General features: G+C 47.9%; 1 long non-coding RNA gene across 1 annotated transcript in view; it reads left to right on the forward strand.

The window, feature by feature from the left end:
* Window positions 1-6,366: 6,366 nt before the first annotated feature.
* The window catches only part of LOC144134480 (uncharacterized), a 151,460-nt gene continuing 132,179 nt past the window's right edge, over window positions 6,367-25,647 (forward strand). The window contains exon 1 of the long non-coding RNA XR_013315140.1: window positions 6,367-7,139. This is a non-coding gene — a long non-coding RNA (uncharacterized LOC144134480). The remainder of the gene's footprint in view (window positions 7,140-25,647) is intronic.

Here is a 25,647-nt window from a genome sequence, read left to right on the forward strand (position 1 = left end):
GAGCTCGCGAGGAAAAATGTGTTGCACAGACACCAACATATCAGCTCAAGCGAAAAACTTTTTAGGTGCCCTTCACTATTTGCCGCGAAGCATCAGCATAAACATATCACATATATGTGCATTCATACCCAACAATTCTGCGCAAGTGTTTTTGAACGGAAAATAGTTTATTATAGTTATTTTTTTCATATTCTGCAAGATTTCACTATAACAATCAATATAGTAGTAGTAGTAGTAGTAGTAGTAGTAGTAGTAGTAGTAGTAGTAGTAGTAGTAGTAGTAGTAGTAAGTCGTTTTATTAAAACAGTAATATAAAGGAAGGAAAAGATTTTTGCTAGCCCCGGCATCTGCCATCGATACTGAAGCACCTGAGCTGGGGCAGCGGAAATAAAGGATAGCAGGCAGAATGGAGAAATGAAATGAAAGAGGTGAGGGGACAGGAAGACAGGATAGGGGGAGGGGTAGTATACACAAACTATTTACACAATAAGAAATGTGTCCAGGTTGTGCGCGTGATTAGTTCATGTTGGAGGAATTAAAACACACGCGCACAGCACTAGGTTGACCACAGCTGGAGTGGGGCGTCCAGTTGTTAATTGCCCAAGGCATAGCTCACGCGAAGCGTCTGATCAATATAACCGCCGATCTCCCGTCGGCAGGCTTGCATTTTTTTTGTTTTTGCTGTTAACGTTTTTGCTATCGTCAAAAAGCATTCCCCATTGGTTTTCAATGGCAGTCTTAACTGCTTGATGCGAGCGATGGCAAAACTTTAAAAGAAAGATTTTGCTACACATCGAAAGAATGGACCATTACCTTCACTATTTCTTAAAGTTTTACAGTATTAAAAACTTTTGTGCGAGAATGTTGGACACGACGCTGTGAATGCGCTCGCTTCCTGCAACTTCCTGTTTTTCAAGACGGTGCGTCCGAGTAAGCGATGAATTAGGAAGAAACGAACGAGGGAACGACGAAAGAAAGACAGCATTGTATACCGATACTGCGCAGATGCATATATAGCTAGGTCCGAACAAGAGAGAAAGAGAGAGATAACATTTAATGCGTAGAATCGTTGGGTGGGCCCTCATTCCAGGAGTCCATAACCTAACCTAACCTAACGTAACCTAACCTAACTTAACCTAAGTTAACCTAACCTAGCCTAACCTTCTGTCGCCACTCTTGCCCGGTGCGCCAGCGAAAGCTGGTCCTCCGAATGTGAGCTGGACAGCGCCTCCCCCCAGTCCTCAGTTGTTTGGTCATTGATTCTTGTTTTCGCTGGGTTTTTCCGCCATGACCATACCATACGGTATAAGTCAGCCACTTCACCGCAGAAGGCGCAGTGCGGATCATACGAATTTGGAAACATATACCTGAACTTGACAGCATTTATATAAGTATTAGATCGCAAATTCCTTAAGAAAAACCCTTGTTCCATGTTTAGATTTTTTTTTGCGGTTTGGCGTGTATACTTTTCTAGTTAATCTCAAATGTTGGAGTAGATCCCTGTAGCTTAATAGTGGTTCTGAATAATTATGTTCCAGCGAATGTTGCGGGTCCCGAGGTAATAGCGCGTGGGCAAAGGCGTGAGCGCCTTCGTTTCCAACATCCCCATAGTGTCCCGGAGTCCATACGACTGTGGATTTAAAGTGTGTATCTTCTTGAGTTCTGAGTATACTGTTTGCGTGTTTACCAATTATTCCTCTTGTACAGTTACGACACGCGGTCTGGGAGTCCGTAATTACACACGAGACGTTCCTGGAAACCATCGCCAAAGCTATCGCCGCTTCCTCTGCCTGGGCGATTCTCTGGTATCCAATTGATGCTCCATTAACCAATTTCCCTTGCGCATCCGTTCATGCTATGGTTGATATCCCGTTGACCGGTCCTGAAGCGTCCACGTAAATCGCCTCTTACAACCCGCCCCATGTTCTTCTGATGGCGTTCGCCTAATAGCCTTTCTTCTTTTCTTATGAAATTCGGTGTGTATATTTCTGAGAATGGGTTGCACCTCGCTCTTGCTTCTACGCTGGAAAACAAAATGCGCTTTTCTAACGAGAGCAACTAGTGGACAACGATACATCGTCTGTCATTCGCTCGTGAATCAGAACGACGGACCAATGGGATGCCACAGCCGTGAGATGCCGTGGCCACAGCAAAGCCTTGGGTGCAAGCGCAGAGAATGAGGAGGTTGGCTTTGTCCAAAGAGACTGAAGGCTTTCATTTCAATTTTCACAGCCTCGCGGGCCGCGATTGGCTGTAATATTTTGCAGAGACAATCGCAACAGCCCTTCAGTGTAGTCTTTTTTGAAATGTCCACAGAGAGAGAGAGAGAGAGAGAGAGAGAGAGAGAGAGAGAGAGAGAGAGAGAGAGAATAAACGTTTAATTGTAAAAAAGAAGACCGGAGCGGATTGTGGGTGGGGTCATCAGTCCAAGACTCCAGTGGCTTCCGCCGACGCTTTGGCGATGGCGACTAGAGCCTCCTGGTCTTGCAGGGAGCGCTGGCCAGCGTCGCCTCCCACTGCTCCAGCGCCGCTTTGTGCGGCTTTAAGTGATTAGAAGAATTGCCCCTAAAACTGGTCGCGCAGGCTCGTTCGTTGCACGGCAATTGGTGCGGGCAGTTCTGCAGCCACGTATTGTTTATCAAGCCCAGTTTCAACATCTTACAAGAGCCCAATGGGATCGCCTTGAGGCCGTGAATCGAGAGGCTATGAGGACCATTACGTGCCTTCCACGCATAACACCGGTAATAGCTTTACAAGAGAATGCGCAGCTCAATACCATTGATGAGCTGGTGCAGCAGCGCCGTGAAGCGCGCAGCATTAAGGCCAGTCTATCGCACTCCACGCATGCACTGAGGACTTATGCAACCTCACACTCCATTCTTCAGCCACCAACGCCAGTTCTTGCCCCATGGAAGTTTGTACAGCTCAGCGGCAACAAGCCAACAGATAATCGCCGGCCAACATCTGCTCATTCGGCATCGTTGCTTCGCCAGAAATTTGAGGAACAAGATGCTTGCCTACCTGAAGGATCCATTGTTGTCTACGTAGACGCAAGCATACAAGACTGCACACCAACAACAGCTATCTACTGCCCGTGCAGACCTGCCCTGAATCGAACCTCTTGGTTTCAGCTTACGGAACCCCCTTCGTCCTTTTGTGCTGAGCTCGTTGCAGTTCAAGAAGCACTCTGCTCTGTGGCCGACATAACCATGCTCCCTGCGGCCCGCGTTGTCATCCGCACTGGCGCCCTTCAAGTTGTCCGGTTGCTACGACGTGTTAGCCGCGGTCCCACGATATGTCAGGACATCCACCGGCTCGCGGCACGCATCCTGCAGCCAGTACGTATTGAGTGGGTCCCACGGGATCTGCTGACGTATCTAAGCCAGGCAGATTTAGTGACCCGCCTTGAGAATACAAACTCGTCACCGCCTCGGCTCCTTCATTTGGTCAATTTTACCCTCCTTTCATCAAGAAAGGAACTCGTCAGGCGCCGCACACGTGCTGTCATCCCTCCGTGTGCGGTAACCCTCCCCCGCGGTCTTACCCGTGCAGAGGAGCTTGCGCTTAGGAGGATCCGGGTCGGGGTTGCCCTTACACCTGCCATCACTCGGAAGTGGCCTCAGTATCGAGAATTGTTTCCTCGACCAGGGTGTCCGATATGTAAGCACGAGGACATTGAGGCCGACATTCATAACTTACTGTGGGACTGCCCAGCTCTCAAGCCTACAAGGATCCGGCACCTGATGGTAGCGGGTCTTTCACCAAGCAACCCTGCTTCATACATTGCCTGGACGCAGGGACCGTACCATCGTTCTCTACTGGACTTCATCAAATCAGCTAACCTTTTTCCATTCATTTAATCTCTACTACATCATTCATCACACGTTCACCCATCATTGATGCCCTGGGGCAATAAATTTCGCTTAAAAAAAGTGCATGTCCATGTAATATGCGTGAATGTGGGATTTTCGCCACACCAAGGACATGTATCCGCGTATAATGATGGGTGAATGCGGTGTAGGTGGTGAAGACTGGGGAAAGTAAGTGTTTGGATGCGCCTTAGGTGCATAGGAGTCCTCCGGCGAAAGTTTCCTATGTGGCGGGGGGATAGAGACGCCTATTTAGGCGGAGGGTCTCTAGGCGGGTTGAAAAATGGATTGTGATGGGGTAGATAGTAGAGTGAGTGTGCCCCGCTCGGTTGGTGTAATCTCGAGCTAGGGCATCTGCCCTAATATTGCCATCGAGACCTGCACGTCCGGTGACCCAGGTGATGACGTGATCGTACTGGAGATGGCCGCCCAGTACGCGGAGTGCCGTGCGCGGGACACGTTCACTCGTATAGGCTCTACAGGCGGTTGGGAGTCTATAAAAACGTGAGTGCCGTGGTGTTGGGTGTCGCTCATTTTGATGGTGATGGCTATTGCAATGGCCACTTATTTGCACGATCCATGCTTATATGAGCTGCCTTCCATTAGCGCGGCTGCACATAGTACACAGGTTGAAGATACACGTACGTACACCTATCAAGCCGTAAATCATGAGAACAGGAAACGTTTCCTGCATCCTTTCGCCACAGCGACATTGATTGGTTTCCTGACAAAGGTCCTATATCCTCCCTCCTTCCTCTGTTTTGTGCGTGCCTTTTCAAGACAAGAGGCGAATGTCGCTCCTTATGCATTGCGGCGTCGATCTTTGTAGGTCTGTACATGTCTGCACAAAGACTGAAGCTTCGTTATCGGTGATCGACTGACTGATACACGATTCTACGGCATTAACGATTGTCGTTTTACGTACGTTGCATCTTTCTCAAAGGGGTTCGTAAGTACAGCCCGAGTGAGTGAGTGAGTGAGTGAGTGAGTGAGTGAGTGAGTGAGTGAGTGAGTGAGTGAGTGAGTGAGTATCGTGCCACATGGAAGGCAGAATAAAACAAGCATGATTCGTTCCCCTGTTTGTGTTTTCTTCCTGATGTGTATACGGGAACACAAGCGTATAGACCACTCGATATTCCTTGAAAACGCCTATGATAACAAACACAGTCGAGTAACAAAGTCTCTTAACCGCATGCTCCGTAAGCGAAACCGATAAATCTATTATTAGCCGCTGGCTAGAGGCCAGGCATATGGAGTGTTCGAAAGTCAAAATCCTGCTCTTTTTCCATCATAAGTGTGGTCTCTCAGCCGCTGTCTGCTTCGTTTATGGAGCACGCGGTCCAGAGCATTTTGTCCCCGACTGCACTTGCCTTGAACAGGTGAGCAGCAGCCGCCAGCATATATATATATATATATATATATATATATATATATATATATATATATATATATATATATATATATATATATATATATATATATATATATATATTGGATACCTACCACTTTCGCACCATTTCCAATACAAGTGCAAAGCAAATACGTGAGCTGGAAGTTATCGACGTCATAAGAGTTGCCAGTGCACGTAAGGTGGGCCTGTAAGTGTATTCCCTATTGCAAAAAATAGCACCCGGATGATCAGCTCCCGGTTTATGACTTTGGTGCCCACTCCAATCCATGTTATGAGTAACGAAGCAACTAGCACAATTTTTAATTCGGGCTTCGTTCGATAACTGACCTACGGAAGTGACTGCCGTCTACCCTGACTGCAGCCACTGCTTCAGCCTCCGTTATCGTCTCTGCTAATATTCTTCAACGTAATAAACAACATTTATTTGCCGTGCTAATCATTCTCTTCATCCCTCTTCGATTCTGAGCTGTTCGAACTGTAAGCTTTCGCCCCTGCGCGAACTTGAACTTTCGCGAATCACTTCTGCGACATCATTTTTGGTCATCGATCATTCAAACATGACCGACACCTATCTTTCCCCCTCGGCTGCACTTTCCTTGCCGGCTAGCTCCGTGGCTTTCCATCGAAGGCTCGCAACCTTCCCGTTTCGACAGCCGCTCAGGTTCATCCAAGCAAAAAGGAGGTCTGAGCGTGCGAGGGGGTGTATTCAAGTCCTCATCCAATGCTTGGGGAAGGGAGCAACTGTCTTGCATGGTAGCCCCCGTGTTGAGTTGAAGCACACGCGAACGAGGGCATTGTGGTGGGGGGTTAACCGTAAGCGCAGTCAGAAGGGGGGGGGGGGGGGGGGGGTCGGCACCACGAAGGCGGGGCGTCAGGCCAGCGCGGGGCGTGGTCCGGCGCGCTACGCGCCGCCCGGAAGAAAGGAGGGAAGCGTTCCGGCGCGCTCTGCCGTAGCGCAGCCAGCAGCCTCCCCTTCATCGAGCGTTCCGTCAGCGGTGGCGCTGCCGACGCGCAGTCCTCCCCGAGAGCCGTTTCTTTTCTTTTCTCTCTTTGTTTTCTCGCTCGGCAGCCGCCTCCCCCCTCGCTCTCTCGGAGCCAGCGCGACGCAACGCCGTTCGCGCCGGCCCGTCGGCGACGCTCAGCGCCGAGACAAGCGCGCGCGAGCGCGTTACCGGATTCCGCAGCTCTCCGCGCTCCCCGGATAGCGCTGCTGCTGCTGCTGCTGCTCGCGCAGCTCACCGCAAGAGCGCCTCGGCGGCTCCCGTGCCTTCCTCCTTTTCCTCCTCGCCAGTGCCTCAGCGTTCTCTCTCTCCTCCTCACGCAGCTCCGTGGCTGAAGCGGGGAGCGCGCCGGTAGCGGGAGAGTCGCGCCTGCGATCCAACCCAGTGGAGCGGCGAGCCCTTCCTTGGACACGCGCACGCACCTCGCGAGGAACCCGGGATATATACACGCTGTTGTCCAGCTCTGCGCGCCGGCCGGGACCCCGCGACGCTGTGTGCCGTCTTCTTCACTGTATTCTTCCTAACCGCTGTGCCTGGTGCCTCGAAGGGAGTTTCTGCGGAAGAAGCCCTGCTCGTCGCTGGATCCCATTCTTTTGCAACGTGCGTGTGTAAGCGTGTACAGCGGCGGCCCGTGTGTTGTGGTGTCCAGGAGCCAGCGGCGGTGATGAAGCTGACTCCGTGGATGTGAGAGCGTCTCCGTGTCATCAGCGTCATCATCTTCATCAGCGTGGCGTCATGCGAGCGGCGGCGACTGCGAACGGCTTTGCGCCGGTGGTGACGGCGGTGGCAGCGGCGTCGCCTGTGTCTCGGTGCGGACGACCACCCAGCAGTAGCGGCGCGAGGCGGCGGTTGCAACAGGTGCGTCACTGGTACCAGCGGGTGCCGAGGTTGCGTCTGCGTTTTTTTTTTTGTAACGCTACGTGCGCACGCGTGCTTGCACGTGACCGGTGGTGCGCGCGACTTGACATGTGAGCCGACTTCCACCCTCCCCACTGGTGAGGCGCGCACGTGCGTGCGTGAACAGAGAGAGAGAGGGGGGGGGGGGAGGGGCTCTATAAAGTAGCGACTTAGAGAAACAAAGTTTGTAGTGACACTGGATGTGTTCCTAAAGTACCATTAGGCTAGGTTTGAATTCGAATTCTAGGGAAACAAAATTTGTAGTGACACTTGATGCGTTTATAGGCTTGAATTCGAATTCTATTTTATCTTCCCACCATCATCATCATCATCATCATCATCATTTTGAGAGGTGAATCTAGTGCAAGACAAAAGCCTCTCTCTATGGCCTCTAGTTATTCCTGATTTGCGCCAAAAGCATTCTGGTTCTTCCAGTGCATTACTACACTTTTCGCTCACTCCATGCAACTGTAAAGCAAGAGGCATCTGCAAGAGGCGGGGGGGGGGGGGGGGGGGGGGGGTGAATAGAAGGTTGCACGCAGGCAGTCAACTTGACGAGATTAGAAAACAAATCGCCCAGCAGAACACGACAAAAAAAAAAAACAATGAATGCGGCTGTGAAGGCTTCTAGTCGAAAACAGGAGGAAAAATCAACGCGGGAAACTACACACAGCAGTTAAGACACTCGGTAAGATAAACAAAACGCAACCAAGACAGGTGATGGGAACGAACTGGTTAATGTTTATAGTGACATCAAAGCACGAAAACTGTCACTTTGCAGACGTTACTCAAGTCAGGCGCATGAACCGGTCGGCCAGTCTATTCAATGAAGTCCCCATGTTCATGCTTAGAGAGCACAGTACGACTGCTACGCGGTAGTGTTTTTGCCTTGAGGTAATTTTGTTCGTTCCGTCTTGTTTTGGCCGTATAGTTTTATGTTATAGGCCTTGACAAACATCGCATCACGCCTACTTGGTTTGTTGTTAAAGTTAGAGACAGAAAAGTTACACAGCAAAAAGATTTTTGTGAACTCTCCGGCATTGTGATGTGCTTAAGACGGTGCGCGGTCTGCGAAGCTGACAGCTTGGCCTTCACCTAGCACTGTGGAAACATGATGGCTAAGCCAGTACGAAAGCCTTTTTATGACTTCGCTGTCTCCACTTCAGTAAGGCTTAGATGTAACGGCGGCGGTAGGACAGCTGACAGATGAGGCATGCACTGACATACGCGCTTACGGACTTGTCAGCCTAAAGACCAATAAGTATGGCTCGAGAGAGGTCTGAAATACTAAGCGCGCGCACACGCCCCCCCCCCCCCCCCCCCCCCACACACACACACACACACTCTCTCTCTCTCTCTCTCAACTGTTTTAATCCCACCCGATACAAAGCTCGTTTACAGTCACCACACCACCATTAGCCTCACACACCCCCTGCAGGGCAAAGGCATCTCCCATGTCTATCCAATTAACCCCGTGAAGAGTCATGAGTGCCTTCTAATGTGCTACACCCATTCATTCCTGTCCATCATAAACCGCCCTCGGGGGACATTTCTGAGGCTTCAGAAGAGCACTGACTGACATCCATTCATATATGTATACCTCCCCAACCATTGAGCATGGTCGAAGCAAATAAAGGTCTGTGCGCCCATGCATGGCGCGTTTCTTTAATAACATGCCAGAAGTCTAAGCAATGATAGCGTCTCCATGCAAGGATATTCTAGACGTTGTCTTGCACAAAACCAAAGATCCAGAGGATGGCAGACGTTATGGCATGGCTATACCATTGCATGTGCTTTGTCTATACTGGCAGTAACTGTATAGGAAATTACAAAAAAAGTTGTTTAAAGGGGGGGAGTTAACCAACAACACTTATAATTGGTATAAAAGGACACGAGGCCAACTCCATCGAATTTTTGTTCTCAGTCTCAGTGAAAATATTTTTTTTCGGGCTCTTTCTGGCTAAGTTGATGCTTGTCCGCAAGCAAACTGTGAAAATTGCATTTAAAAATTTTCCCGCCAGTCAGTACAAACTTGCGACGTCAGAATGGAAAAGGACTCCGAGATCACCGTCTTGAAGTCAGTGTCGGTATAGCGTAGTCTCTTGGATGTGCACCTAAAAAAACTATATCGACGAGCCGTACGTTACGTGCGAAAACGCGTCCGGTAGTGGCGGCACCTGGAATTAATTTTTCGAACTTTTATAGCGCATTAATGTTCCGTTTTCAGTAAAAGCAGCGTCTTTGTCATCAGAGCGCTGAAATTTGTTGGTACAGGTCGACTTCAATTTGTCAGCAGAGTCACTAAGTTACGTCGGATTCTGCCATGGCGACGTTAGTGACGTCAAGCGCTTCGGCTGCTCTGGACCTTAACTTGAAAACCACTTAGCAAAAAGGAAATAGTTAATGATACCTAATGATCTTCAAGCCGTGTCCACCGGTAACACTTACTCAGTGTCACACTTACACAGTCGTACCCAGCAATAACATTTTTGAACGGGAAAAGTTTATATAAGCTTAATTTTTTTCATATATTGTAAGATTTCACTATAACAATATATTGCGAAAATATCTTCAGGACCCCTTCATGCAACTACACGGCAGTGTTCCGCGATTGATGGATTTAAAATACCGCGGATCTCCCGTCGGCAGGCTTGCATTTTTTTTTTTTGTCATTAACGTTATCGCTTTAGTCCAAAGCTTTCCCCATTGGTTTTCTATGGCAGTCGGAACTGCTCAATGCGAGTGGTGGAAACACTATAAAAGAAATATTTTGCTGCGTATCGGAAGAATGGACCATTACCTTCAATATTTCTATACCAGTACAGCACTTTACAGTTTTCTAATATTAAAAATTTTTGTGCAAGAATGTTGGACATGTATACTAAACGGTCGCACCAACGCTGCACACTGACGCAGGAGCAATGTGTATCATTTCACCTCACCAAGTGACGTGAATACGCATGCCTAACATCGCCGAACACAACAATAGCACCCCTCGCTAGGAACCTTTAAAGCCTCATGTATTAAGAAGAGGACAAACAGAAACATAATTCATTTTTTAATTAGTTTCTACCCAAGAACAGCACAACACACATGCACAGCTCATAGGCACTGCACACAGGCACAGCTAGCCCTTATAAAATGGTCTATAGACAGTCTATAGACTTCTTATAGACTCGATTGCATTCCATTTTTGTCTACTCATATTCTATAGACTGCCTATAGACAAAAAGTCTACTAAAACTGTATGGCCATAAATCTATAGACTGTCTATAGGATTTGTGTTGCCTATAGACTGTTCTCTAGGGTTCATTCATAGAGAGTCTATAGACTTTATAGACAGAAGTCTGTGGAGAGTCTATAGAGTGTCTAAAGAAGTTTTTCTTAGGGAGCACACAGGCACAGCACACGATACGACGACTGTCGCTTAATTTTAGTACAGAATAGCCGCAAGAAAAGTAGTTTTTGAAGACGCACTCACTGAACGTAAAAAAGCCCCGACCTCCGGCCATTTTCCTCTGCGGCACGTGGTGGCGATGAAGTGAAGTCGAATTTTGACAGCTGGACAGCGTGAGCGAACTACGCATCCTGACTGCGTTCATGCACGATCGAGACGCTTCGACAACGCAGAGGTTCTCTACCGGTGCTATAGTTTGCCTCATTCAATATGCAAAACACGCCAAGGCCGCCGGTCACTACAGCGCGACGACGGTTATCGATCATTTAGGCTCGCGGTTATAAAGTATATACATTCTTGTACCCGCTCGACTCGCGCCATCCGTTGCCGGTGCCTGTCGTCTGCCGAGAGATACAGACGTGACGTCATGTGAGGTCCGTATGTGTATCCCCCGTCACGTTTCAAGCGTACACGTTGGTATACGTGTATACCGGTGCGGGTGAGGAAAACACAAACGGAATAGTGCATTGCGGCGTGGGTTAATGGTTGCTGAACATGTGCCGTGGCTGATCATTACTTCAAATAGTTCTTATATATGCAAAGAGCTGTAAGCACGCATGCCTAACAATTCTGGACAAAGGCGTTATAAACGGGAAAGGGTTTATGCGCACAATTATTTTCATGTATTGTAAAATTTCACTATATAGATAGATAAAGAGGAGGAGGGAAAGGCAGGGATGTTAACCAGAAAGGGGTTCCGGTTGGCTACCCTGCACTGGGGAAGGGGGATTAGGGGGCTAAAAGGGGGAAGAGAGAAGGGGAAAAAGGCATAACACACACACAGACACACTATAACAATCAATATATTCTCAGACCTCCCGTAAGCAGGCTTCCATTTTTTTTTGTTATTAAAGTCTTTACTGTCGTCAAAAACGTTCCCCATTGGTTTTCTATGGCAGTCTTATGCGAGCGATGGAAAAACTTTTAAAGAAATATTTTGCTACACGCATCGGAAGAAAAGGCTATTAATTTCAATATTTCCATAACAGTATACCTTACATTATTCCAATATTCAAGATGTTTGTCCAAGAATGATGGACATGAGTTGTGCGGTGACCGCTGTTGGTATTTAGAACTATGTAAGCATGCCATTTTGTGTGTTATCTCCATCAATCGCGGAGCAGTGCCGTGTAGTTGCATGAAGGGGTCCTGAAGATGCCTTCGCAATGACTCAGCTTGTCTTCGTACGGTTTTCCTTTTGCTATCTTCGTGCTGCAAGGTGTACAGGTGCAATGCGACGGTCCGAAGCACGGGAAATAAAGGAATATCGGCTTGTCATTTGGCTATGCTCCATAAGTTATTTGTTTTATGAAAGAAACGTCCAGTAACATACTATCATCCGCTCTCGTCCGTAGGAATCTGACAATGGAGCATTATTAGAGCTAGCCTTTGAAAATCTGAAACTCAGGTAGCGCCAGAAATGTCTGACCTTCACAGAAAAATGCGAAAATGTGCTTTGTTACTTCATGCATAGCAGAACTTTGAACGAACAATTTAAAAGTGAAATGGATGGCTGAAGATAGGGATCCTGTTATCTTTGTTTTTATGATGAATTGCCAACCGAATGACTGCTAAGGACATTTTCCCCGGCTTACTGCACACTGCTTGCAGTTTACATTCAAAGGCGCAATTGGGGTTGGGGGTGAGAGGGGGGAGGGGGGAGAGTGCCTTGCGTACTCTGCTGAAAAGGCTTTTACACTCAGCTTTAATATGCGAGGGCGTCTAATTGACCACATAATTTTTAAAGCTTACCGTCCTCGAAAGTTACGGTGACCTGTTGTCCGCTCTGGCTGCAAATTCGCCGTTCATCCATTCGTTTCTGCTTAATTATTTCACTAGGAAGTACTTCTATCTCCCTGAACAGCTCGTTAATTGCCTTCATTGGACATTAACAAATTAATTAACCGCGTAACAATTGTGTGCAAAAGGGCGGATGTTTGCGCATTGTAATCCAGCGCTCCATTGAACAGCTGAACGCGAAGATAAAATTGTAAATTTACGCATGTCATGACTTAGTCGAAAAATCACGCCTGAAATGGATCATTTCACTTTAAAGTGGAAAACTTGGCGGGCGCGATTTGTATTTTATTTGCATTAAAAGCAGTTCTGAAGCAACAACATCCACGAAAAATGACGAGTGATATAGAAAAAGAAAACAGCAAGGAACTGGGGAGGCCATTAAGAGGGCCTTTTTTATTACGCCAATTGCCTCTCTGCTTAGAAACATCGGGCCAGAAACGAATAAGCAATCAGCAGTTTAGAATTACTCTTTTGCCGAGAAGTCCACCAGACTTATTATTGGGCGCGAAGTGAGTTTTAAGGAATTTTCAGTACGGCTCCAGCGGTTGCAGCGACATAGCGGCTTATCAGTGATCCGCATATATTATTGTTCATAGCCTGTCACCTTGGCCTTCAGTTATGTGTAAACTCATGCTATACATAACAGCAACGAGGTAATGCCAGCACTGATATGCGCCTGTGTGATCGGGACATAACTGAATCACGCCTGGGAACCCCCTTCTTTCCATCATTTTTTTTCTTTCAATAAATGTACGCCATCAGCCTGAAATGAAACGCGAACAAAAAAAAAACAGTTGACCGTTTCGTTTATCGTTTATGGGGGTTCCACGTCCCAAAGCGACTCAGGCTATGGGGTACGCCGTAGTGAAGGGCTCCGGAAATTTCGACCACCTGGGGTTCTTTAACGTGCACTTACATCGCACAGTACACGGGCCTCTAGAATTTCGCCTCCATCGAAATTCGACCGCCGCGGCCGGGATCGAACCCGAGTCTTTCGGGTCAGCAGCTAAGCACCATAACCACTGAGCCTCCGCGGCGGCCAAAGCAGTTGAGAAGCCAGCAGGAAATTGAGACCCTGCATTTGAAGGGGACTGAACAAAAGCGTCATTGGTTTTTACTTCAAAAGGTACTAAGGCCGCTGTCGGGAAAGTGTTAATGGACACAACCTTTATTACCTCTCAAGCAGCTAACATTTTTATGTTTTTGTGTTTTGTTTTCGCGTTTCAGTTTGCTTTTTGAATTGATTTCATTCTAATGGTACATTCCCAAATTAAGCTTCAGGAAGCTAGAGAAAACGAGAAGTGCACGCTTTGCGAATCCTATCCGCCCGGTTATGTTGCATTATGAATAGGTTGATGCAGGGTTAACAGAAGGCAAATTGTGGATAACTAGGCATTGTGAAGTGCTTGAAGTAATGGCAGTTGGTCATGGGCTGTTTATACTGTGTACAAATTTGGAGGTGACTCTGTTGGGCTCTGTATACAGAGAACTGTTTTAAGGAGTGCGCAGTCATTTTTTTTGTTGTTGTTGTTGGAGTTACGCGCTTGCAGGGATGATCAACTGCCGTATTAATATGGCTCTCGAGAGGTGCTCTTAGCACCATTACATCAACTATTCGCATTATAACCTTCTAAACTTTGATTCCAGTTGATTGTGTCACTTCGTGAGCTAGTGTTAATTGCACCCCGCGCGCGCGCGCGCACGCACTCACGCACTCACACGCACGCACACGCACGCGCACACACACGCACACACGCGCACACACACGCACACACAAAAACCTGAATATAGGTTGAACAAGCACCTCTGAACGATGCGTTATCGATTTTAGTCTCGGCAGCTAACTCATGACGACGTCTGTAATGAGGTGCAGTAGAAAACCAGGAGCATACAGCACGGAATATATTTCTTTAGTGGGAACATTTAACAGTTGGACAAGATCGCTTGTGGACTTGAGAATCTCGCGCGTGCAAGAAAAAAAAACTGAGAGAAATATCTGCTAACTAAGGCTGCAAGAAACACGTAATTTGAAACCAAGTTACACGTCACTGAGCGCATGACTGTCGGTGTGATAGGGGTGTACGTCGGCGTGCATAATTTATAGTTTCCTCTTATAACATCGATCGCTGGTTATATATATGGACGTCATGAAACTCCCGCTTAAATCTAGAGCTCCGAGAGAATGTTATCCAGAGCCCATATTTTAACTTTGACCTTTCAAAGCATCGATCCCTCTTAAATCTCACGGTGTTCACCGATTGGCTGAGCCACCCAAAGCGTTTGTGGCTCTCAGTTGCAACGAAAACTGCAGCTGTTCAATGGCACCGTCTGCTACCGTACATACACATTTAACGCGAGACTGAAGGCTTGAATGTCGCCGCAGTCGTGTAAACCGCTTTCTCGCATCAAAATCAGAGCGCGCCGAAGAATAAATAAAATTATACGCACAAATAAAGCCATCATCATGTTGATAAGATACGTTTTAAATCACTGTGTTGCTGAGTAGAAGAAAGAACCATATTTTTGGTCGCTGCTTTCGAGCGCGGCTTGCTTTGAGCGGAGTTGCTTTGACGCAACGTGCGATTGATGCAGAAGTGGCGTTCCTTCTGCACTTTTGATGCTGTATTCCGGCCTGCAGTGCGGGATGCCATGCATCAATAAATAGAGTAGTCGAATGGAGCGCGTCTCGGTAGTGACGAGCGTCTGGTTGTCGTGACAGCCGGTCTAACAACGTTTTGAGTTGAAGCTGAGTGCCATATATATATATATATATATATATATATATATATATATATATATATATATATATATATATATATATATATATATATATATATATATATATATATATATATATATATATATATATATATATATATATATATATATATATACCGTTACTACTGATGCAGCCAGTGGGCGAAGGGTTCGGGGGATCAGTCTGCCGTGAGACTGAAGTTAGGGCATGAGCCTATGTGAGCCGAGAAGCGGGTGACTTTGAAATGGGCTGCCAGATTCATGAACCTCCGGGACATGCACGTATACATACGTAAATACAGAGGGGCTGTACGGGGGCCCCGGAACCTGCGTGCCCCACAATCCCCGGCGTATATTAAAACTTTTTCGCCACCTCTCCTGCGTGGTCACGTCAAGAAAGAAAAGGAAATCGGTTTTGAAGAAATGAAAGACCCGTAACTGTCTCAATTTATCGGTGGACACCTTAACCGCGCCGTGAGGGAAATGACGGAGGAGGACATGAAATAAGTGTATAAGCGACAGAGAGATGCCGTATAGTGAAGGGCTGTGGTATAATTTCAGCAGCTTGGGGACATTTAATGGGCACCGACAGCGCTCAGCACACTTGGTGGGCGTGGTGTGGTGCATTTGGACATTGAGAAAGGGCGTTTTCATGCCGTGAGGAGAGAAAGGGAGAACGAGGTACAGCTATTGCTGCCACTTCTTCGCCGAGGGGGAGATCGCGGAAACCCTGGCAACATTTAGTGCTTTAGCACTACATGGATCATTATTAAAAAAACGTCACTCGTCATGTTGAAGCCTCGGAGTAACTCGGGTAAGCTCGGATTAGTTTGGAAGAGCGTTGCTCCAGCTGCAGCCAATGGGAGGAAGCTCGGGTAAGTTCGGAGGAGCGTCGCGCCAGCTGCAGCCAAATGGGAGGAAGCTCGGGAAAGTTCGAAGGAGCGTCGCGCCAGCTGCAGCCAATGGGAGGAAACTCTGGTAAGTTCGGAGGAGTGTCGCGCCAGCTGCAGCCAATGGGAGGAAGCTCGGGAAAGTTCGAAGGAGCGTCGCGCCAGCTGCAGCCAATGGGAGGAAGCTCGGGAAAGTTCGAAGGAGCGTCGCGCCAGCTGCAGCCAATGGAAGGAAGCTCGGGAAAGTTCGAAGGATCGTCGCGCCAGCTGCAGCCAATGGGAGGAAGCTCGGGAAAGTTCGAAGGAGCGTTGCGCCAGCTGCAGCCAATGGAAGGAAACTCGGGTCAGTTCGGAGGAGCGTCGCGCCAGCTGCAGCCAGTGGGAGGAAGCTCGGGTAATATCGGAGGAGGGCGTCGCGCCAGCTGCAGCCGAGTAGAGAGCGGGTGTGGAGGCGAAGAGTGAGAAACGCGGTGGCGTGCACATCCATATGCCAGAAAGAAGACGCGAAGGATGAAGCCGCCGAAGGAACGTGCAGTGCACTCAACGGTAAATCGTGGATTAATCCGACGTCCTTGGAGAGATTCCGAAGTCGAACGACGTGTACGACAAGCTGTACAGCAATGGAAAAGAAGAGAGAGCGCCAACGTTAGACAACTGATCCAGTGGACATATAGCGAGGCGGCAAGCCTAAGCAGAGCGGCGAAGACAGTACAATATTGCTAAACGGGATGCAGAAACAGATGTAGAGCGAGAGAAGAAGAGAATGAAGAAGTCGCCGGAGGAACGCGCAGTCTATAGAGGCACGTGTATACAAGCGGCTTCACAGACCGGCGAACAAGGGGGGAACGGCGACTCGAATCGCTTCCAGCAACTCAGGCGGCTTATCGCGACAGGAAAGCCGAGGAATGACTGCAAGAACAACTGCGTGCAACTCGAATTTACAAGCTTATAAAAAGCTTAGCAAAGGTAAACAAACACAAAACGCAAACTAACACACGAGGGGGCAGTGTGCTTACAATCCAATAAACAGGTTTGATGGCGTCGCAACGTCACGTGACCGAGGTGGCCCACCTGCTACCTAGGGGGCCCACCTATAGGACAATCTTAGCCAGCAGTGGCGAAATCGGTGAGTCTGGGTCTTACATTGCTGGCGCACTAAAAGAGATGGCAGTGCTGACGCCCTGGCCCATCGTGTGAGGTTCACTCCGCCACTCCCGGTCAGAGTCGGTCTCTGAACGATGAGGGCCTGAGAAGGAAGGATCCTCCCTATCCGACCGGCTGCGGAGTACCGTGCCGTGGCCGTGAGTCGGCAGCGCGATCGTGTCAGTCTCAAGCTTGCCGACCAGCGGCCAACGGTAACGCTTCTCCACCTCTGTGACGTGGCCGGAGGTCTGCTCTGTACACCCGCGCAGTTCGAACGGGCTCGACACCCTGTAGCCCGCAGGCGAGAGCAGCAAGCTTTCCAAGGCAACTGCACTCCAACCCGAAGGCGCAGAGCGCAGTGCTTCAAGAAGCAGAGCATACCTGCAAGGCGTCGCGCAAATCTCCAACAAACGTGACGTTTCTGCTGCGAAACTTGTCCTCTATATATGTCGCGGTACCCTCCGGGCTCCTCCGTGCGAAGGAAGGCATCCACAACCACGCCTCCCGCCTCGGCAGTCCAAATTGGGGAGCATTTGCCACCGGCAGCTGGGACATTCGACCAGCCGCTTCCCATAAACGAGCCGGCCCACTCCTGAGGCCCACATTTTTCTGGTGCTGAACAGAGGCGCACAGTGGCCTTATATAGGAGCAAGTTCACAACGTTGAACATGGTTTATGGTTTATGGGGGTTTAACGTCGTCCCAAAGCGTCTCAGGCTATGAGGGACGCCGTAGTGAAGGGCTCCGGAAATTTCGACCACCTGTGGTTCTTTAACGTGCACTGACATCGCACAGTACACGGGCGTCTAGAATTTCGCCCCCATCGAAATGTGGCCGCCGCGGCCGGTATCGAACCCGCGTCTTTCGGTGGCCAGCAGCCGAGCACCGTAACCACTCAGCCACCGCGGTGGCTACAACGTTGAACAAGCAGTGCGGAAAGGTATTGCGCTGAATCCGCAACTCGCTTTAAACTTCGATCAAGATCTAGCAGTCTACTCCGTGCTACGCTTGGTCCACCTTCGCATTAAAAGCAGCAGGTTGTTCCTATGAGCAGAAGGGTACATTTTCGCTGCCTTTCGCTCACGGGAGCTCTCGTCGAAGCCTGTGTTTTCTTCAGGAATATTGAAGCGAAAGTTTAATGGCACCGTTACGCAGACATTCCGACGTTGACGCGCTGTCTGGGTTGTGGGCGAAAAATCACTCTCATGGCTCTGGCAGGTGGCCCCCAGAGAGCAACCTATAGGAGGCAGCTGGGCCACCTAGGTCACGTCATCTTACGGTGTCATCACAACCTGCCCACCGGATAGTGAGTAAACTGCCGACCGTGGCAGGTGGCAGTTAAATTAATGATTGGTCGCTCGGGAATAGCAACCAGGGGTGCACAAAGCTGACCGCTGCTCCACCGCGCCAGGTGGGGTATGATGACTACCTGGGGTCTATGATTGTAAAGTAGAGAATGACCTGTATATATGGGAATTAACCCATACACGCTATCGCGCATAGCCTGAAGGTGGAGCTTATGTGTATCCTTCATTTTTTTTCTTACTTTGCTACTTCATCATCTTTTTGTCCCAAGCCAACCTGCAATAAAATTGATAACCTAGCTTCCTGTATAACCTGCGCTGTCATGGAGGGAGCGTAAAGGGTTGGATGAGCTAACCTGAAATGATGGAGCGCTGACAGAGCCAGATGCGGCTTCGTTGAGCCAGTATGTATGTGGAGTTTTCTGTTCGCTTGCTAGAGTTTCACGTTTACATTGGTTATAACGCATGCTATAGCATAACACATGATGCAGTCGAAAGTTAATGTCGTCGCTACGATATTTCAGGTTGAGCTGTCCAAACCTATATACACTGTGCGCTGCATAGATGGCTGCGCAGGCAGGGAGGCAAGTAATCCATATGTTATTTAAGTGGAGGTTCGAATGAAAAGATGAAAAGAGTCGAGTAGAAGACGAAGAAAAAAATAGCCTCGATGGAATACATAGGCGGTTTGTGTTAATGCACCTTTTTTATTTGCGCAAATATCCCCTTCGGCATAAGAGAGCTATATGTACATGTGCAGGCCGGTGTCGGCTATGAATGCCAAGGCCCGGTATTGGGGCCCATGGGTCCAGATTCGAGTGTCCGGTGGTCGGCATGGGGTGCTAACCCTGAATGCCGAATCTCCCGAAGTCCAGGCAAAATCAGCAGAAAATGAGGTAATGTTGCCTCACCAGCAGAAGCAGGGCAGAAGGGTCAGTTCAGAAGCGGGGTCCGTGATGCCTGTGATGCTGCAGAATGTCCTTCTGCAACGTTTTCTCCCACCCCTTCATCCTTTCTTTGTTATCATTTTTCGTTATTTTCTTTTCCTGATTGTCGTCACGTGATGACACGTGACTGATTGTCGTCACTTGAGCAAATCCACGTGACGCCGCCGGAGTCCGTCCTTCGCGCATATACCTGTATATAGGAGCGGCGCAGTGAGAATGGGATCGCGAAAGTTTTCGAAGGGAGTTCTGCGCCCCCTTATCCATTTCAAATAGAGTTATAGCATAGCGCGACCCCCGATTCACTACCGTGAGCCGCGTCCGCGCGTCGCCAGTGCGCATGCGCTGACTGACCCCGACGCGGCAGGCGTGCGCGCAGCTGTTCGGCGCCTGGCGCCATTTTACGCCCTGGCGCCCAGCGAGGACGGATTATTCCACGAGGAACCACTGCGCGTGCGCAGCACGTCACGGGGGCGCCAGATGGCGCCACGCTCCCGTCAGCTGCGGGCGCGCCTGCCGCGTCGGGACCAATCAGCGCGTACGAAGTGGTGCCACGCGGAAGCGGGTCACGGTAGCGGATCGTGCATCATATATGCTATAACTCGCTAGTGAGTTATAGCATAACGCTATCCGCGATTCGCTACCGTGCGGCGCTTCCACTACCCGTTACCCCACTTGATTCGAACTTGTGAAGCCTACACACACAAAAAAAAAAAAAACTCCGTGATCACCGTTTTTAAGTGAGTGGTGGGGAGGGAGGGGGGTAGCATAGCCCCTGTGATGCACGCAAAAAAATACTGTTGCCACACCGTAATAATTAGTCGCAGAAGCAGCTGGTGATAGCGCCATCGATCTGTATTTCCTTTTTTCGGCCTTTTCTAGTTTATAAAAGCCGCATTTTCAGTGAAAGTAGCCTGTTGGTCGTTAGAATGCTCTGATCTGTTCATAAAGGCTGACTTTAATTTGTCCTCTGTGTCTTCCTTTATTTAGGTATTCTGGGCTCACTTGCGCGACGCAGCCTTTATGTTTACCACGCCTTGGTGCAATCAATCAGTTCTGAGTGCAGCTGTTGTCCATGCCTGTGGGCATTTCTTCCGTATGCGTTTGTGATTCCGCGCTGCACTAATGTACCAAGAAGGTAATAAACCTGCCCAAAAGTTCGTTTTACTGGCTTAAAAAATAATTTGTCCATGGACTTTTGCCTACAAAGTCTATAGACTTTCTGTAGGCAGATCCTATCGACAAGTCTCTATAGTTAATACAAATCCTATAGACAGTCTGTAGACAATAGTTTTATGGCCATACACTTTTATAGACTTGTTTGTGGACAATTTATAGACTATGAATAGACAAACTGAAACGTCTATAGGAACGCAATAGAGTATATAAGAAGTATATAGAAAGTTTATGCACCATTTTTATAAGGGCCTGCAGTGTCATTTCAAAGCTATCATTTAACACGAAGTGAGGCTTGCTTGCGATGCTTAATATGCAATCTTTCACACTCATGCGCGACACTAAACAAGCATTCTATGGTACTCAATGCGAAAATCGATCGCTGCCAGTCGCACGTATGATTGAGCAGGTGAGCAAAGGTGTTATGTATGCGCATGTCGGCAGGATAACCTCTTTGTAGGCTGAGGCACCGGTAGTTGCTATAGCCTTGACCCTAATGGGCTTTCACTCTTGCAGGCCACTTTCAAGACTCGCCGAACGGGCATAGAGCAAGCTGTATACACAGTGTGAAGTTAACGATGGTCGGAAGCCTGCAGTTTGATATCGCGTGCGTGTAATGATAATAATTGGTTTTGGGGGAAAGGAAAATGGCGCAGTATCTGTCTCATATATCGTTGGACACCTGAACCGCGCCGTAAGGGAAGGGATAAAGGAGGGAGTGAAAGAAGAAAGGAAGAGAGAGGTGCCGTAGTGGAGGGCTCCGGAATGATATCGCCGGAGCCTTGTTCGGTAGGTAGAGAAGAGGACAGTTTGATATCGCGTGTGTGTGTCTGAGCCGTGTTCGGTATGTAGAGAAGAGGAAGATTATGAGGAAAGGCAAAGCGGAGTGACATCCCCCTCACTGTGGACCCCTGAGCCGCTAGGGAAAGGTGAAGGAACGAGTGAAAGAAAGAAGTGAGAAAGAGTATAGCAATGATGATGGGATCATCATTGTTTTTTGTCGCCTAAGTTTCTTTAGCGTGTACTGGCATATCACAGTACCCGGGTGCTTTACCATTTTGCCGCCGTAGAAGTGCGACCGCAGAGACTGGGGTTCGACCCTGCGACCTCGAGATCAGCAGCCGAACACCGAAATTTCGATTCATTTTTATCGCCTCTTTGCCTACGATCAGCCTCCCAACCGATACTGGATAAAGTAAATTAGATTTTTTGCTATGGCTTACAGCCATTTCTGCACGCGATATGGTGCGCAGACAAATCCAGGCATCCTTTTTTTTCATTCATTCATTCATTCATTCGTTCATTCATTCATTCATTCATTCATTCATTCATTCATTCATTCATTCATTCATTCATTATTTATTTATTTATTTATTTATTTATTTATTGCATATCTTGCGAAATACAAACAAACATTGATGGACCGATAGCCACTGGTTAGTAAAGGGTCAATAATCAACATAGGATACAAAATAAATGCAGAACGCGAACAAATGAAACAAGAAATACAATCCATAACACAATAACTCGTGACATGCATAGTTAATACAAAAATGAATATGAAGCCACTTATTCACAATATTTCTGAAAAAAAGAACCTCTTTAAAGCAGGTTTCGGCAATGTGAACAAGACCGCGCATTAGAGCCCATAAACCCGCGCTGCGGCAGGTTGTCCAGAAACGGTGCAGATCAGGCGTGACGCGCGCGCGCAAAGGAACGAGCCAAAAAAATCAATTTCCTCAAGCGTGGCTTGGCCGGGCGGGTGATTATTCATTTGGCGCCGAGGGCATTAAGATGTCAAGCCAGAGCTGAATGCGGTGTGTCTTCGATCTTCCTAGCAGCTTCCGGGAATGCGATAACGGGCCACACGCTTCGAGCGCGGTCAGCCAGATTTCGGCTCGAGATAAGCTATATTGCCCCGGAGGCAGGGCGTTTAACGTATAGTTACGAGCTGTAACAAGCGGCTTGGTTCAAAATCGACACAGGCGGCGACGGGCACCGGCTATATGTTGTGTAAGTGAGCGAAGAACAGAATGGCAGCTCTGTGATTAATGGCGGGGCAATTTTCACACCGTGTATACACTTCTGGATTCCGCCTATGTAGCCTAAGAAGCGCGAATTGAATATCGCCGGTGTTTGTCTCAGCGAGGTGCTCCAGAATGGATGTTTCATTGACGTTTCAGAGGACACAATATGGCTTTTAGTGATCCAGAGCTAGTGTCAGAATAAGGTCTGACATATCGCTTTATATACATACTGATTTATATATTGTGACACATGGCTTATATACCAAATGTTTCAAGAAAGACTTTCAATAATTGTCAAAAATGAGTTTTTTTTTTAGTAAAAACGTGGCTTTTCAGCATAGTATTACCACTGTTGGCGGACACTAGAAAACCGGTGGATCGTCTTAAGTATAGTAAGCTGGTTAACTAATTTTAAATAATTTACTTAACTAGTAGAGTTAGGCGCCTAGTTGTAATCCGATATTTGTAGCCGGAATAGCCATATCAGCTTTTTAGAATTACCCTTGGCGCTATGGCTCTAAAAATTTGGCTTTTTCTGACTAGTTATGTGCACTGGAATGGTAGCTTTGCCTGCATGCTTTTCGAAAGCGCATGTATTTTGGCACGATGTAGCCAGCTTTTGTCGAGCCACAGCGCCGAGGATAATAGGGTTTTCGAAATTCTAAAAGCTGATATGGCTATTACTAACGACCGGCTACAGATTTCTAATTACAACTAGGCGCCTAACTCTACTAGTTAAAAAGTAGATTATTAAAAATTAGTTAACCTGCAGCCAAAAGTGGAGACGCCGGAAATGCGTTGAGCAGCAGTTTTAGCGGAAGTCCGATCAGCGGATGTAGTTTTGTAAAGGAACCGACGTTCGCCTCGACCGTAACCAGACATCTAACACGGAAGTGCGGTTTCCCCTAAACCGAACTTATCGGCTGAGAAATAAAAGAGAGGTACTGCCTGGTTCGGGATTTTCCTCGAACCGAAATGTTTCCAGCACACCCCAGCAAACATTCCTTCATGCTGTTGATTGATTCGGCCCTACGCTTCCGTTTACTTCCTGTTCATTTAAAGCTAGATGACACTTGGCAAAGCGGCCGAATTGAGGAATTAAACATGTGCGACAAATGTTTCATTCCGTAGATATAACTTATAAGGGCGAAAGGCGACCCCAGCAAGAGCTTTTCGAATGATCCCGACGTTTGGAAATCTTTTCGGAATATTCTGCAGGATTCGGAAGTGAACACGCGTACGTTTGTTCATCGAGTGGCAAATTTTGATTTGTGGGGGTCCTTTCGAGGTGGTGGCGCGGTTCTTTCTTGTTCTAGTGGGTTACGTGGTGAAGGCTGCGGGTGTAAAGTGCTGCCAGTTTACAGCTTCGGCAGCTTGCGCAGTTGGTCTCTAAATCTTCTCCAGTAGCTATATACTGGGCGGATTCACATTCATTCAGGTACAACAGCAGAGCGCCTTGCATATTGCAGATGCTGAGCCAATGCGATCGGACAGATGTATTTTAATGTGTTATAATTATAATCCCAATCGTGAAAAAAAGTGTCCGGCGTCAGGTGGCGTAGCGTTATGTACGCTTGCCACCTGACAGTTTGCACCTGCCACAGTTGTCAGGTGGCAAGACGGCGAGAGGGAAATCGCCCTCTCCACTCGCAGGGGAGAGTAGGGAGAGGTTGGAAGGTGGCTGTCACGGGAAAAACCCCCATAAAAAAAATGGCTTTGTAAAATCGATCATGTAATAGTGATAACGGTATTCATGAAGAACATCTGAAGAGAGATAGGAAATACAAGAGACGCAATCAAACGCTAGGAGAAGACCTACTGGTAAAACATTATCATTGCATAATGATAATTAAGATCGCCCGTAATCTTTTATATTAGGATACAGTTCGAGACAGTCTGTGCACGTATTTCTGTAACTGCAGCTGACAGCCGCACACTATATACTTCGCTCCTCTAAGACCGGGTACCGCCCGTCTTTTACTTGCGCCAGAGACTCTTGGGTCGAATTCCCGAAGTAGTTCGCATCTCGCGATTGGCTGAGGCTTACGCGTTCCGCCAAATACAAAACCGCTGATAAGTGCGAACAGCCTTGAGAGAGAAAGAGGGAAAACTATTTCTAATAACTCGAAGTCAGGTGTCTGTATACGGACGATATTTCTCGCGCAGCTTCTTGACGTATAATATTTAGCGAGTATTCGATCCCCGCCCGCTTGGGAGTTGGAGTGCGCATGTTATAGGGCGGCACCACTTACGTGTGGTGCTTGAGGGACGACAAAAAGTATCTCTGCGGTAATCTTATGCGTAGTTTTGTTTGTTGTCGCTGTGTTGTCGGCGGTAACTGAATTTTTGGCTCGAGAAAAATTTTGCCTTGGGCTCGTTGGGGCAACATGCTTGAAACTCCATCTGACCAGAAAAAAAAAGGATCTCTTAGAAACAGCCAATGACAGCGCTTTTATTGTTTTCATGTGTGTTTCTAGTACCGTTACTTTTTCACGCTAGCGAAGCTTTGTGCATCTTGGAGTGTTTTCAGCCGCACGTAGACTAATGTGAAATGTTTTGTTAAACGCGCTGAAATATGTGCTCGGCGAATGGAGGTTTAATTCTCTCTGCTCTAGCGATGGGAAAGGGCCTTTTAGCGTTAGCATTCTTTTTTTCTGAGTTGTAGCTTGGAGAATCAGGTCGATGGTTAGTTCATTCTGGAATGTTTTCGTGTTTTCTGATAGGCGGGCTATATTTTATGAGCTTTCAACAGTACAGAATTGAAGGCGTCGTACGCATAGCCAGCGCTATACGTCACGTTTCGCAAAATAAATCGATGTCTGAGAATATGTTATTCGTTTTTTTTTTTTCAGCCATTTTCAACCATATACGAAGATATACATATCCGCCGATGCGAAATGGTACACTCTAAACACGATTACTCCTACATGGGAGTAAGAAAGGGAGTAAGCTGCCTTCTAGCGCCCACCCTT

The sequence above is a fragment of the Amblyomma americanum genome, chromosome 5 (assembly GCF_052857255.1).
Source record: "Amblyomma americanum isolate KBUSLIRL-KWMA chromosome 5, ASM5285725v1, whole genome shotgun sequence".
Classification (NCBI taxonomy): Eukaryota; Metazoa; Arthropoda; class Arachnida; order Ixodida; family Ixodidae; genus Amblyomma; species Amblyomma americanum.